The sequence below is a fragment of the Podarcis pityusensis genome, assembly GCF_964106645.2.
Source record: "Podarcis pityusensis genome assembly, chromosome: Z".
NCBI classification, from domain to species: domain Eukaryota; kingdom Metazoa; phylum Chordata; class Lepidosauria; order Squamata; family Lacertidae; genus Podarcis; species Podarcis pityusensis.
Window position 1 is genome coordinate 22,627,203 of NC_138044.1, and position 13,601 is coordinate 22,640,803.

The 13,601-nt window shown below is 49.3% G+C and overlaps 1 protein-coding gene across 3 annotated transcripts in view; it reads left to right on the forward strand.

Annotated features, from left to right (window-relative positions):
• Window positions 1-9,394: 9,394 nt before the first annotated feature.
• Window positions 9,395-13,601, forward strand: part of LOC308467998 (actin-binding protein WASF3-like) — an 86,891-nt gene continuing 82,684 nt past the window's right edge. The window contains exon 1 of one of the 3 annotated variants that reach the window (XM_080989869.1): window positions 9,395-9,593. The gene's annotated coding sequence lies outside the window, so the exon portion shown is untranslated. The remainder of the gene's footprint in view (window positions 9,594-13,601) is intronic. The other 2 variants (XM_080989868.1, XM_080989867.1) reach the window with 2 other exon arrangements.

Consider the following 13,601-nt stretch of genomic DNA (forward strand, 5'->3'; position numbering starts at 1 on the left):
GATTCTGGCTGCGACTGTGGTGTGACCAAATGTGGCATTGAGGCCGAGTTCCCTGGCTCCGCAGCTGTTGAAGGAACCACCATAAGTGGACTCAGTGGACGGTCAGGCACGGCAGTGGTCTGAGTCTCTGGAGAGCTGGGCAGACGCACTGAAATGGCTTGGCTCGGCTCCATACCCACAGGTTGTAAGGAAGATGTAAGTGGAACCTCGTCTTCCATTAGTGACCGCTCTGGAGCTGGGGCCACAGTTGGGGACATAGTGGCAGTGTCCAAATCCCCAACCCTGTGCCTTAGCTGATCTATGTGCCGGCGCCAAAAGTGTCCATCCTTGAGTGCCACCTGGTACGAACAGGGCCCCGTGACTGCCACTACCGTGGCCGGCACCCGAGGAATGTCCCCCACAAAGTTCTGGGCAAAAACCTGATTCCCCAGAATAAAGGACCTTGGCGTGTTAGTACAGCCTGGGGGCTCGGCCACACCAAAGTCCGGGTGCAGCCGGTCAAGTGGAGACTTAAGGAGGTGGCCCATAAGCAGTTCGGCTGGGCTCCGCCCTGTGGCTACATGAGGGGTGATGTGCTGCACAAGCAAATATTCAGTGACCCGCTCATGCCAGTCTCTCTGTTCCAGGAGACCAGTGCCTCTTTTGCTGAGCCACCATTCTCTCTGCCTGCCCGTTGCTGGCCGGGTGAAATGGTGCCATTAGGGCATGGCGGATGCCCAGCCCCAAGAGGTACGTTGTCCAAGATGAGGACATCAGGACACCCATGAGTTGCAAACAGGCCCCACAGCACCCGGATGATGGCTTCAGTAGTGGTGGAGGGCATCAGGGCCACCTCCAGCCATTTGGAATAGGCGTCCACCACTACCATAAAGGTCCGGCCCTGAAAGCTGCCGGCAAGATCAATGTGCACCCTCGACCAGGGTGCCTTGGGCATCTCCCAGGTGCCGATGGTGCAGGTCTCGACTCTTGGCATGCTTGACAGGAGTCAACCCAATAAGTGTTGGCATCGTCCATGTTAGGCCACCAGACGTAACACCAAGCCAACGCCTTCATTTTGACGATCCCCGGGTGGCCGATGTGCAGAGCCTCGAGGACACGTTGGCGGAGTCTCTGGGAAATCACGACTCAGTCTCCCCACAGTAGGCAGCCGAGGTGAGCCGAGAGCTTGTGCTGTCTGGTTGCAAACGGCTGAAACTCTGGTGTGAAAGACCCTTCCGATCACCCCCTCCACACCCAGTTGAGTACACGGTTGGTGGTGTGGTCCTGGGTAGATGCGGAGGCTACACTGGTGGCCGATACTGGTGCTGCTGGGAGGTCCTCATTTAGGAGGAGTGATGAAGCAGGAGCCGGGTCTTCCACAAGCGCTGGAAGAGGGCAACGACTGAGAGCGTCAGCGTGGCCCATCAATTTTCTAGGGCAATGGACGAGCTGATAGCTGTAAGCTGCCAGAAAGACAGTCCATTGCAGCATGCGTGGCGAGAGGACCAGTGGAGTTGGTCGATCACTGATGAGAAGGCCCAGGAGCGGCTTGTGGTCAGTGATGAGGTCGAAGGTTCTCACATAGAGGAACGTCTTTACTCCAGCCACAAGTGCCAGTGCCTCCTTGTCAAGCTGGCTATAATTCCGTTCAGCTAGAGACCATGTCTGGGAGAAGTAGGCGAGCGGTGCTTCCCTACCATCTGGAAACCAGTGACTGAGGACGGCGCCGATGCCAAAGGGTGAGGCGTCGCAGGCGAGGACCAGCGGCCTGGCTTCACTGTACTGTACCAGCACACTGTCCAATGAGAGGAGGGCTTTGATTGCGTTGAAGGCCGTAGTTTCCCGATGACCCCAGGACCACGGTACCTTCATGCTGAGGAGGCAGTGTAGAGGCTCGACTAGCGTTGCTTTGTGGGGCAGGAACATGTTGTGGAAGTTCAGCAGTCCCAGGAACGCCTGCAACTCTGCCTTGCTTTTTGGAATCGGGGCCTGCTGAATGGCCCGGATCTTGGATTCAGTCGGGTGAAGACCGGAGGCATCGATAAGGTAGCCCAGGAACTCCACCTGCAGAACGGCGATCTGGCACTTTCTTTTTTCACTTTGAGCCTGGCCTCCTGGAACCTGGTCAGCACAGCGCAGATGCACTCGAACAGCTGCTGATTTGAGTCTGCGGATACCAACACGTCATAAAAATACGGCACCACACCCGGAAGCCTCTGCAGGAGACGCTCCATGAGGCTTTGAAAGATGCCAGGAGCCATGCTCACCCCCAACTGCAGCCGGCGGCACCAGAACGCCCCTCAGTGGGTGACAATCGTCTGAACTTCAGCAGAGGCGTCATCGACAAGCAGTTGTTGATAGGCTTGGGCAAGGTCCAGTTTAACGAAGACCTTGCCATCACCCAGGGAATGCAACAGTTGGTAGACGACGGGAACCGGATAAGCGTGCTGCTGAAGCACCTTGTTGATCGTGCACTTATAGTCTGCGCATATTCTCACTGACCTGTCCGGCTTCACAGGCATGACAATGGGGGTTTCCCACTTGGCATGGTCAATTGGCTCCAAAATGCCTTGCGCAATCAGCTTGTCAAGTTGTTCGTCCACCTTAGCTTTGAGAGCGAACGGAACCCGGTGTGGCTTTAGCTTGATCAAGGCTAAAGGAGATGGGTGTGCCTGTATATGTATGTGGTGTGGGTCGAGTTGCCTCTTGGACAGCTTGGGCGTGAGTCTTTTGATGGTGCTCCAGGATATGACAGACAAGGCAGACCCGGTGTCAATCTCCATGTCACACGGAGCTCCTTCAATGAGCACGGTGACATGTTGCTTGTGACGCATAGGTAAGTTGGTTTGGCCAGTCGTGAATCCAGACGAGCAGCAGCAGTTGGTGAGGGCAAAACAGCTTCTGCTGGTGGACCGGGGTGAAGACTTGGACTTGTGAGACAGTGAAGGGGGCGGGTTGGACAGAGCAGAGCGGCAGACCTTAGCGAGCATTGCTGACAGATGGCATCTCTGAATTGACACTTGATACGGGAATGATTGCCTCCACACCCAACACATTCTGATTTGTCCTTGTACCTGTTTGAACTTCCCGTGCTCTCGCTTCGTCTGGTGCATGTCATCGTCTTCACTGGGGGACGCCTCGTTACTGCTGGCCTCCTTGTGGTGCACTGGGATTGGCTTCTTAGCAGGATGCGGGCTGCTGTCCTTGCGAATCTCCTGGGTGAAGAGTTCGGCAGCTTCTGAGACCACAGCCTCCTCCATGGTCTTCTGCAGTGTGAGGTCTAGTCTGGCAAGGAGACGCTGTTGCAGACGGTTGTTCTGAACCCCGCAGACCAGTCAATCCATCAGGGCATCTCACAGAGGTGTTATATGCTGGTAGGGTCTCACTCTGGTCAATAATCACGCTGCAACATGCTACTGGATCACCCCTCCAGTGGTGGTGGCTGAATCCCCCCACCCAACACCGGATTTAGGGCAGTACAGGCAGTTCCCCTGCACAGGATGCCGAGCCAAGGGGGCTAATAATAACAATAACCACCTATATTTATTGGTTATTATTAACCTATATTGGAAGGGTTGCCAAATTTTGTCCTCGCTCATATCCCCAAAGTCTATCTCTGCCCCACCTGATATTGCAGGCAAAACAGTGAGTGTCGTGAAGCTGTCCTGGACAGGAAGTCATCACAGTGTTTTTCTAAGTACAGTATCTCTTTATTCTGGAGGGTTCAGGTCTGTCTCAAAGGCAAGCTCTCAAATATCACAAAACTGTCCCCGTTGCTAAGGTTCCTTTTCTTAAGGGGGGGGTGCATGGGTATTTTCTCATCTCAGCTGCTTCTCTGAGGGTGACCCACTTTACTGCGATGATCTGAGTGGCGACTGAAGAGTCAAGTAAGGCAGAAAGCGGCACTGAGTGCTTGGTGACAGCATGTTTTGCAATAGCACTTCCTCAGGCCAATAAATAATGTAAAGGTTGGTTCTAGTTTTGGGAATGGAAAGGCCTGCAGTGCAAGGTTGTCCTGGATTAATTTTTCAAGAGCACAGAAAGGGCTTTGGGCTTTTACATGAGGCTTCTGATATTTTTGCAGATGGGGAGATAAAAGCTGGTGAGAAACATGCCTTGTAAACAGATAAATAAATGGATGGATGGATAAATTTCCTCCCCTGCTGCTGAACTTTCATTCTTAAGACTTCTGAGTGTCACACATTCATATGTATTTATTTGTCGATATGTTTATATCCCACCTTTCCTCCAAGGCACTCTAGGCAGTGTGTGCAGTTTTCTCCTCCATCTCATTTTATCCTCACAACAACCCTGTGAGGTAGGTTAAGCAGAAAGACTGTCTGCCAGCAGCCCAAAGTCACCAACTCAAGTGAGCTTCAGGGCCGAGTAGGGATTTAAACCCTGGTCTGCCAAGTCCTAGTGCAGGGGTCAGCAACCTTTTTCAGCTGTGGGCCGGTCCACTATCCCTCAGACCATGTGGTGGGTCAGACTATATTTTGGGGGGGGAAATGAACGAACTCCTATGCCCCACAAATAACCCAGAGATGCATTTTAAATAAAGCACACATTCTACTCATGTAAAAACATGCTGATTTCCGGACCATCCACGTGCTGGATTTAGAAGGCGATTGGGCCGCAACTGGCTCCCAGGCCTTAGGTTGCCTACCCCTGTCCTAGTCCAACACTCTAATCACTACACCACACTGCTTCCCTGTACTGCTCTGATTACTTGACTCTTGATTCTCAGTCAACTGTGTGAACTGTCCCATGGAAAAAAAATATTCTTTTCAGGCATGGGGAACCTGTAGTCTTCCATATGTTGTCAATCCCTATCTCCCATTAGCCCCAGTCAGCAAGCGAAATGGTTGGGAATTATTATTTTTTGGTACAGCCATGTTAGTTTATTCTGGCTTTAGTAATATTTTGAAATGGTTCAAATGCAATGAAATGTCTGTTTCTGATGTGCTGTTAAAACTGTGCATTGGTTCATTTGTGTACAATTTTGTAATCTACATTGGGAAGCATTTTGTTTTTAAGTAGTATATAAGTATTTTGAAGAAAATAAAATAATCTGGCAACTTCTGGAGAGCTGCGGGTTCCCCAGTCCTTAACAAGGGAAACTGACGGGGCACATATTGAGATCACCACCCAACAATTAAAATCACTTGATGATAGGGCTCCACATTACATGACTCTCTTCCAAGGGATGTGCTCTTGGCCCCTGCAGCTGAATGACTTGAAAAGGCTTTGGAAGCCCAGCTGTGCTGAATGGCTTTTACTTGGTGTGTTTTATTGATCCTGTTGCTATTGATATGGCTCTGGAATTTGGATCTTTTTTTTACTGGCTGAATTATATATTAATAGATTTTCGTTTTGTATTTTAATGCTTGATCATAAGAGTGCTTTGTGTTTTTATATTTGTGTTTTGTTTGCTGCCTTGGGCACAATTTGTCCAGAAATGCAGCCTGCAAGTATTTAAATCAGGGATCAGGAACTTCAGGCTGGTTTTGCTTGGGTGGAATGTGTCCTTGAATTCTGATATGGCCTCTTGCTTACCTGGGTACAGGATACAGAGGTATATGTGAGTAGAAACTAGCTTACTATACAAAGGCAAAATGTTCATTAATTTCTCTGCCCATTTTTGCTTCTGGTCCTGCACACTGTTGGGATGTGTCCCCCCAGAAGGGAACACAGCTCTCAGGCTGGGAAAAAGTTCCCCATCCCTTATTTATATTAAAAAGGGAACAAAATATATTACACTGCACCACCACCATCTGGGGGCCACTGCCTCCCTTGGTTCCATAAATTCATCCCCAGAGCCCCCTGCCCTGCCCTATATAAAGCATTATTCAAAATACAGCAGTTTCCATGACCCACTAAGGAAGAGAATGGCACACAAAAAAATTCAAAATAGTAACAATTAATTGCACAGTTATTCAAAATCCAATCAAAACTATTTAATTAATTCAACAAAACTGGTGGACTTATCGAAGTCTGATAGTTATTTATACTTCCAGCATGCCCTGCTCCCCTTTGCCTCTTTGCACCCAGCTAAGTAAGGCCACTCCCACAGAATGTTGGGGGAAGTGTCCACTTTGGGAAGCATTGAACTAGATCTTTTTCTGCCTGCTCTGTAACCTGCCCAGGGGAGGCTGGTCCATTAGGACTTAAGGGCCATTGCTCCTCCAACCTCAGTCTGCTTCCAGGTAGCCCCCACCTGCACTTCTTACAGGCAGTATGGAGTGTGGGTGTGTAGAACTCATCAGGGAGGAGGATGGGGGCAAAACTAGGCTTTGTTGGCCCCACCTGTTATTGACTTTGGCTCCAGCTACTGTTGCGCTCCCCACCTTTCGCCCTACCTGTTCCAGTGGACTCCAACCACCACTGAAACTGACTGGCTGCTGTCTTGGATGGGCCGTGCTGCTTGACTTGATGCTCACTGGGTCCTGACAGCCACACAGTTTGGGAATTTGCACCGACCTGTTTGACCCCTTTGGAGCATTAGCCCTCTTAACTGTCTGTTTGGCAGGAGGGAGCCTCGCTTGCTCCAGATAAGGAAAAAGTGGATTGATGAATAAAAATACCCCCCCCCCCCGTCTGTTCTAGGAATTTATAGCAGGTGTAAGCCAACACATTTGTCGCTTCTTCCCCTGCCCCGCTGATAATGATGAATATTTTCTTCTCTTCAAACATACAAATGTTCTCGATGTTAAAAATAAAGGAAATGGGAAGATGAAAGTGAGGCTTCTGGGGAGTGTGTGGGATGGCAAAGATGGCTGGTTTTTACCTAAAAGGTTCTCAAGTTGTAGGACTGGAGCAAACACCAGCTCCATCAGGTTGTCCGGTCAGCTTCCATCCACAGGAGCCTTTCCATCAGAAGACTGCAGGGCCTCCCCACTCTTTCTGCCATAAGAACATAAGAAAAGCCTGCTGGATCAGGCCAGTGACCCATCTAATTTAGCATCCTGTTCTCTCAGTGGCCAACCAGAAGCCTGTGGGAAATCCGCAAGCAGGAGCCAATAGAAAGAGCACCCTGAGGTTTCCAGCAACAGGTATTCAGAAACATTGCTTCCTCTAGCCATGGAGGCAGAGCACAACCATCATGGCTAAGGCCAGCAATGTTTGGTTTCATCTCTTCTTGAAATCTCTACATTCCACCTAGTATTTTACAACAACTATGGGCCGTATCTAATGCTGCTATTGCACAAACAGAAAAGACTTCCACTTGCACAACAGGACTTGACCTTCCTCTCCCCTATGCAGTTCCCACCCATGAACCCTCAAAATCTGCTCCAGAGGGTTGTGGGACCCTTCAGAACAGAGGTTAGGGGCACTTGGGAACTGTAGGGGGATGGAGAGGAATAAATGGAAGGCTATGTTTAAAACACATTTAAAGCACATTATTCCCCCCTGCAAAAAAAAAGTTTTGGGACCTGGAGGGTGCTGGGAATTGTAGCTGTTTGGGGTGTAAGCAACAGTTTGCAGGATTCTTTGAGATAAGCCAAGTGCTTTAAATGTATGGTGTGCATGCAGCCAAAGTCCACTCAGACAGCAATGGATGCAAATCTCTGTAGATTTTTTTTAAAAAGTGCACAGAGGTTTTGTCACCCCTCCTTTAAATAAAAAAACAAACAAATAAATAAAAAAGCTGGACAGAGCTGCCAGTCAGGAGTGAAAGAGACATTGAAATATTTTTATTATTTATTCTCTGCAAAATTTTATATACCACTTGATTGTAAAAAATATCTCAAAGCAGTTTGCAAAAAGAACAAAGCAATAAAATTAACCCCAAAACAGCTTAAAAAAGCAGCTATTTGAAACATTCCAAAAGTAATTAAACTAACAAGCTAAAAGCACACGTTAAAACACATTACAACATTCTACATATCCGGGTAGGCTACCCCTTTGCTTCAGGATGAGAACAGAAGCAGTTACAGTCAAGTTGCACATTTAATTTAATTTAATTCAACAAGATTGATGAACGTGATCCAGTGATACCAGCTTTTTGAAGTCTGATAGTTAATTACACGTCCTGCCACCCCCTTGCCTTTTAGCAATAGTGGTTTGGACAATCTGCTAAGGAAAATAATAACGCAATAAAATTCAAAACAGTAACAATTAACTGCACATCTGTTCAAAGTCCAATTATAACTATTTATGATTAACTTGATCCAGTTGATTCTGAGCTGGACAAGCGTATTGGCAAAGCAATTCCAGCAATGGCTTGCCTTTCCAAAAGGGGATGGGAGAATGTGATGCTAATGACCAATAACAAGATGAAGTCTTGAGCACACTGAGCACACTGCTTTGAGTCTTGAGCACATGTTGAGCACACTGCTTTATGGAAGTGAGTCGTGGGCAACTTACACCAGCCAGGAGCAATGCCTCAGCATCTTCCACATGCACTGTGTTATGAAGATTTTGGGCATCACATCTCAAGACAGAGCCTCAAACAAAGATGTACTCTCTCAAGCCCAAATTCCCAGCATGTTCGCACAGCAACATCTACACTGACTTGATCATGTCCACAGAATGGAAGATGGCATGATCCCCAAGGACATGCTCTGTGGGGAACTGGCTTCAGACCCCAGGCCCATTGGCAGACCAACTCTACATTACAAAGATGTCTGCAAATGTGGCATGAAGGTTGGCAACATCAACCCTACTGTGGGAATCCCTTGCAGGCGACTGCAGGGCCTGGAGACAGACAGTCAGGTCATGCATCCACAGCAGTGATCGGAGGAGGAATGACTGCTAGGAGGAGTGCTGAGAGAATAAATACCATGGTGCATCTACAGCAGCACAACTGGATGCCTTCATCTACCCCAGCTGCAACAAAACATGTCTCTCCTGCACCAGCCTCTAGTCACAGCAGGCACCATAGAAGCCAACTCCTAGGGGGTGAGCATTGCCATTCAAATGCTGTGTGTGTGTGTCTCATCATGTGGCTGATTATGCAGGGTGGGGCTTATCTGCCCCCTTTTTTTCAAGGTGGCACTCAGGCAACTTGATACAGTAGTCATTTACAACTCCAGCACCCCCCACCCTCTTGCCTTTCATTGCCACACCTAGGTAATTCCATCCCAAAGGGCAGTACCACCCACTTTGGGAATACAGTAACTGATACAGCTAGTATTGCCAGCACCGATTGGCAGCTTCTTTCCAGGGTTTCATTCCCCGCCATACCTGGGCAGGTGGGGACTGAGCCTGGCGCTTTCTGCTTGCAGAGCAAATGCTCTGCCAACTCCAGCATTGATGACAGCCTCCCCACGGATGGATGCGATGGGTATTGGGGGGAGGGGTTGTCTTCTTCTCCCCACAGCTAGAGAAGCTGCTGCTGGTTGTGGTGGTGGTGATGGAGGCGCATGCGCTGTGCTCGTACTGCGGAGCCCAAAGCTCGCAGGGAAGCGCTCGCGCACCGAGCCTCCGCCGCGCGTGCGCTCTCCTGCACGCACCGAGAGAGGCAGTAGGAGCCGCTGCGATAGTCAGAGCAGAAGCTGCGGGTGCATCCTCGGTTCTGCAGCCTCCTCAAGTAGCATGACAGGCGGAGACAGGAGCTGCAGCGGCAGCTGCAGGCGCTGAGCCCATCACCGTCGCTTCCAGCATCCCAGCAGGTGACAATGTGGAAATGCGATTTCTTGCTTTGCATTTTTGAAAAGAATTCTCTCCCCCCCCCCTTTCTCCCTCCTCCCTCCGTTTCGCTGCAGGGTGATGCAAAATGTGAAGGGCTCTGACTTTGCATGGCGATGCGCTGGAAGGGCGGGTTGGCCGGCTGATGCTATCCTTTTTGGCTCCCTCCCCACCCCCGGATCCAGGGCTTGGCAGGCGAGGAGGGAGACAGCGAGAGTGGGAGCGCCTTTGGGCACCCTGGATTTGTGGGCTAGCAGCAAGTGCTCCCCCCCCCGCCCACTCTTTTTTCCGGGAAAGAGGAGGGGAGGGGGCGCGTGGTGGTGGGGAGACTGGAGGGGGCTCCATTGCATTGCGCGAGGGAAGTGGCAGGGCAAGGCGAGTGGGTGGCTGGCTGGCTGCTGCCTGCTGCATGCTGCGGCGCTTGGCACATTCCCGGTTGCTAGAATGTGGGCAGGAGGGCATGCGTGCCATTATTAGCAGAGAAGGGGGGCGGGCAGAGAGAGCGCGAGAGAGCGGGGCGTGGGGGAGAGAGGGACAGATTCAGCTGTCAGCCTTAACTAGAGAGAGGTGGGGTGGGGGTAGATGTTCCAAAGTGGAGAGCGAAGGATATGGGGGCGGGGCGGGACCCTTGCATCTAGGGATCCATAAAGACAGGGTAGCTCAGGGAGCTCTCTGGAGAAGGACATCGCTTTTTGCACATCATTCTATGGCACCTGCTTCAGCATATATTGGGTGGGTACTTTGGAAAACCACCGATGTTGGCTTACTGCATTCCCTTTCGGGCAATTTCCACAACAGAAGGGCACGTGAGGGTGTTGGGAGGGAGGCCTCGAGGACTAGAAACTGGTTTGTATGGGAGCCCAAGAGGGCTCCGCTTGCAGGACATGAGAGAGTACCTTGAAGCATGTGCAGAGTGCTTTGCCTCACTGCAGCTGCGTAACCAAGGTCAGCATTCCATGCATCTCTTGGATGAGCAAATGGAATTTCCAGGTCAGAGATTACGGCTTCTTGACCGCCTTGAGTCCTGGCATCTCAGGTTTTAGAAGCCGATTAGCCAGTGGCTGTGAGCTTGCCATACAGCTGGGCTTGAGCACTCGGGGGCATTCTTGTGACTGCAGTTCTGTGACTTGGATTTGCTTCTTGCTGGCTGTCTGATGCTGTGGTTTGCATGGGTATGCCATTGGGGGAGAAAGAAGAATAATAATAATAATAATAATAATAATAATAATAATAATAATGGCTGATAACATTGAGGTTCATAATAAGAAAGAATGAGAATATTAGACACATGATTCTGTGGATGAGTTGCCTGGGAATTCTCCAACTGATTTAGCCATTTGAAAGCAACTGACTTCAAATTCCAGTACCTGGACTGGATGTCTTCACTCCTATAAATTATTGCTCCTTCCTACCCTGGCATCCTATGTCCCTTGGTGATTTAAATATATTGTATACTGTATCTTGAGAAGCTGGGAAGACTTAGCTTGGGCAGCCCATTGGAGAACTTAGCACATGAACACAGTCTCCTAGTCAGCTTGAGGCCTGTCTCAGGTGTCAATGTATACTGAGGCTGTTGCCCATCTCTGCACCTGCAAGCCAACAGTGGCGTAGCATGGGTTGCTAGCACCAGGGGTGGGCAAGCTGCTGACGATGACGCAGTGCCCCCCCAACAGAGCCAAGTGGGCCGCATTGGATAGCCTGCCCATGCAGGGGGGAGCCCAGCTAACCAATACAGCCCTTGGCAAGTGAATCCTTCCCCTAACACTCGTGGAGAAGACTGCTGGGCTGGGCTGGGGTGGCCCCTTGTCTACATCCCTGTATTCACACCCACCCACGTGGGCCTGAGCTGCTCTTCCACCTTCACCAGGGCAGGATGGGGATCCCTGTGGAAGCTGGCACCTGGTTGTGTCCCTTCAGAATTGTGCGCCCAGGGCCATGCCCCCGCTGGCTCCCCCTATGCTACACCACTGCAGGCCATCATGGGCTAGTTTGCTGCTCCAGGTGAAAATTAGTTTTGCTTCCCCTTCCCCAGTCTTTTACATTTTCTTGAATTTTTTTGTACTTGTACTTGTGATAATATGTATTAACATACAGTGAACAAAAGTGATATGATAAAAACTTTTAATGGAAGACACAAGTTCTCTCTTCTTTAGTTGGCTTTGGGAGAAAGCAATTCTCCCCCGCCCTTGCACCTGACTTAAACTTGACATGCGGGATCCATGACCAGATATCACAATATTTTTGTCTGTATTTTAAGGCTGTCACAGGGAGCTCTAGATTTGACTGAGGTGGTGCAGCTGGGAAAAGCATAAGAAGAGCTTTCTGGATCAGGCCAGTGGCCCATCTGCTCCAGCATCCTGTTCTCATGGTGGCCAACCAGATGCCTTTGGGGAACCCACAAGCAGGATTTGGGCACAAGAGCCCTCTCCTCTCCTGTGGTTTGTAGCAACTGGTATTCAGAAGCATTATTGCCTCCAACTGTGGAGACAGAGCATGGTCATCAAGTCTAATAGCCACTAATAGCCTTATCCTTCATGAATTTTTCTAATCCTCTTTTAAAGCCACTGGAGTTAGTGGTCATCACTGCCTCCTGTGGAAAACAGGATACTGTTTCTCCCGCCTTTTTCTTCTTTTTTTCAATTTAAGGCCTAATCTGTGCTATATATTTAAAGCAGTACTGTACCACTTTAAATAATCATTCCTTTCCCCAAAGAAACATGGGAAGTGTAGTTTGTTTATGGTGCTGTGAGTTGTTAGGAGATCCCTATTCCCCACACAGAGCTATGATTCCAAGTTTTCATGGGCAGAGGTGCCGCCTTCTCCAGAGGACTGAGAGGGCACACTGTGACGTTCTGACGTTAGAATGTCACACGCATGACATTGCATGATGTCAAGACATTGCACGCGGAGCCCTCTGAACGTTGAGGGGGCCTAGCCTCCTCAAAAAAAAGATTGGCGGGGGTGGGTGGGTTCCAAAGTGCCACAGCCCCTAAGAGCCTGCACCCTTGTCCATGGGAAACAGGACTGACTGTTAAACTGCTTTGGAAATAGTGAGGGTAATAGAGACCTTCTCACAGTTCCCTTTAACAAAATACAGTTCTCAGGATTCTTTGGTGTAAGAGAGCTTTAAACGTATAGCAGTTAATCCTATAGGAGGAAATGCCCCTGCATTTTTTTCCCTTTGAGGATCTAACTGCAATTTGAAAAGCCCAAAAATAGGTTTTTAATTTTTTTAAGGCTGGGATATTTGTTTTTTATTAAATTGTAGGGCGGGATGGTGGTGGAAGCTGAAGGGTAGGTACTTAGACCCTGAATATGGGCTTTTAGAAATTGGTGAGTACCTCTTTCCCAACCTCGTGCTCTAATTCAGAGACCCCAACCTCCTGTTTGCAGTGTAACTCCCATACATGGCTACACAGAAGTGACCCCCAGTTAAGTCCAACAGAACTTACTCCCAGGTATATAGGATTGCAACCTCAAAGTATAAGCAAAGATGCAGTAAGCACCAGGCAAGGATCTTCCATGTGACTGTTGCATGTAGTTTGCGAAACTGTGGTTTTGTCCTCACAAAGGGTCTGGGGCAGGACAGAAACAGTGCCCTCCTCCCTGCTTCAGTTTTCTCCCATTGAAGATCATTCTCCCTAATCAGTACAAATGAATGGTTACTCCTGCTCCATTCACCTGTATGGAAAGAGACGAAGAGACTATTTTCAGGTAAACCACACAACTGATGGAAAGGCAAAGCGGTGTATCAGCTCTTACTGTGCCAAAATTTTGAGAAACCCAGATTTTAAAAAAGTTTTCTTCATCTGTGAAAGGGGATTCAATTTCTCTGCTTCTTTTTCAAGGTGCTTTATAGTTTCTTTATGCTTTTAAAGGGCGCAAGATGGAGTTTATCACTGTGAGGCAGCAATGGCAGGTGGGCAGTGTGTATGTCTTCCTGTCACACATTTCTCCAACTCTTTGCAGCCTCTCTAGCTGCTGTGCTTCCT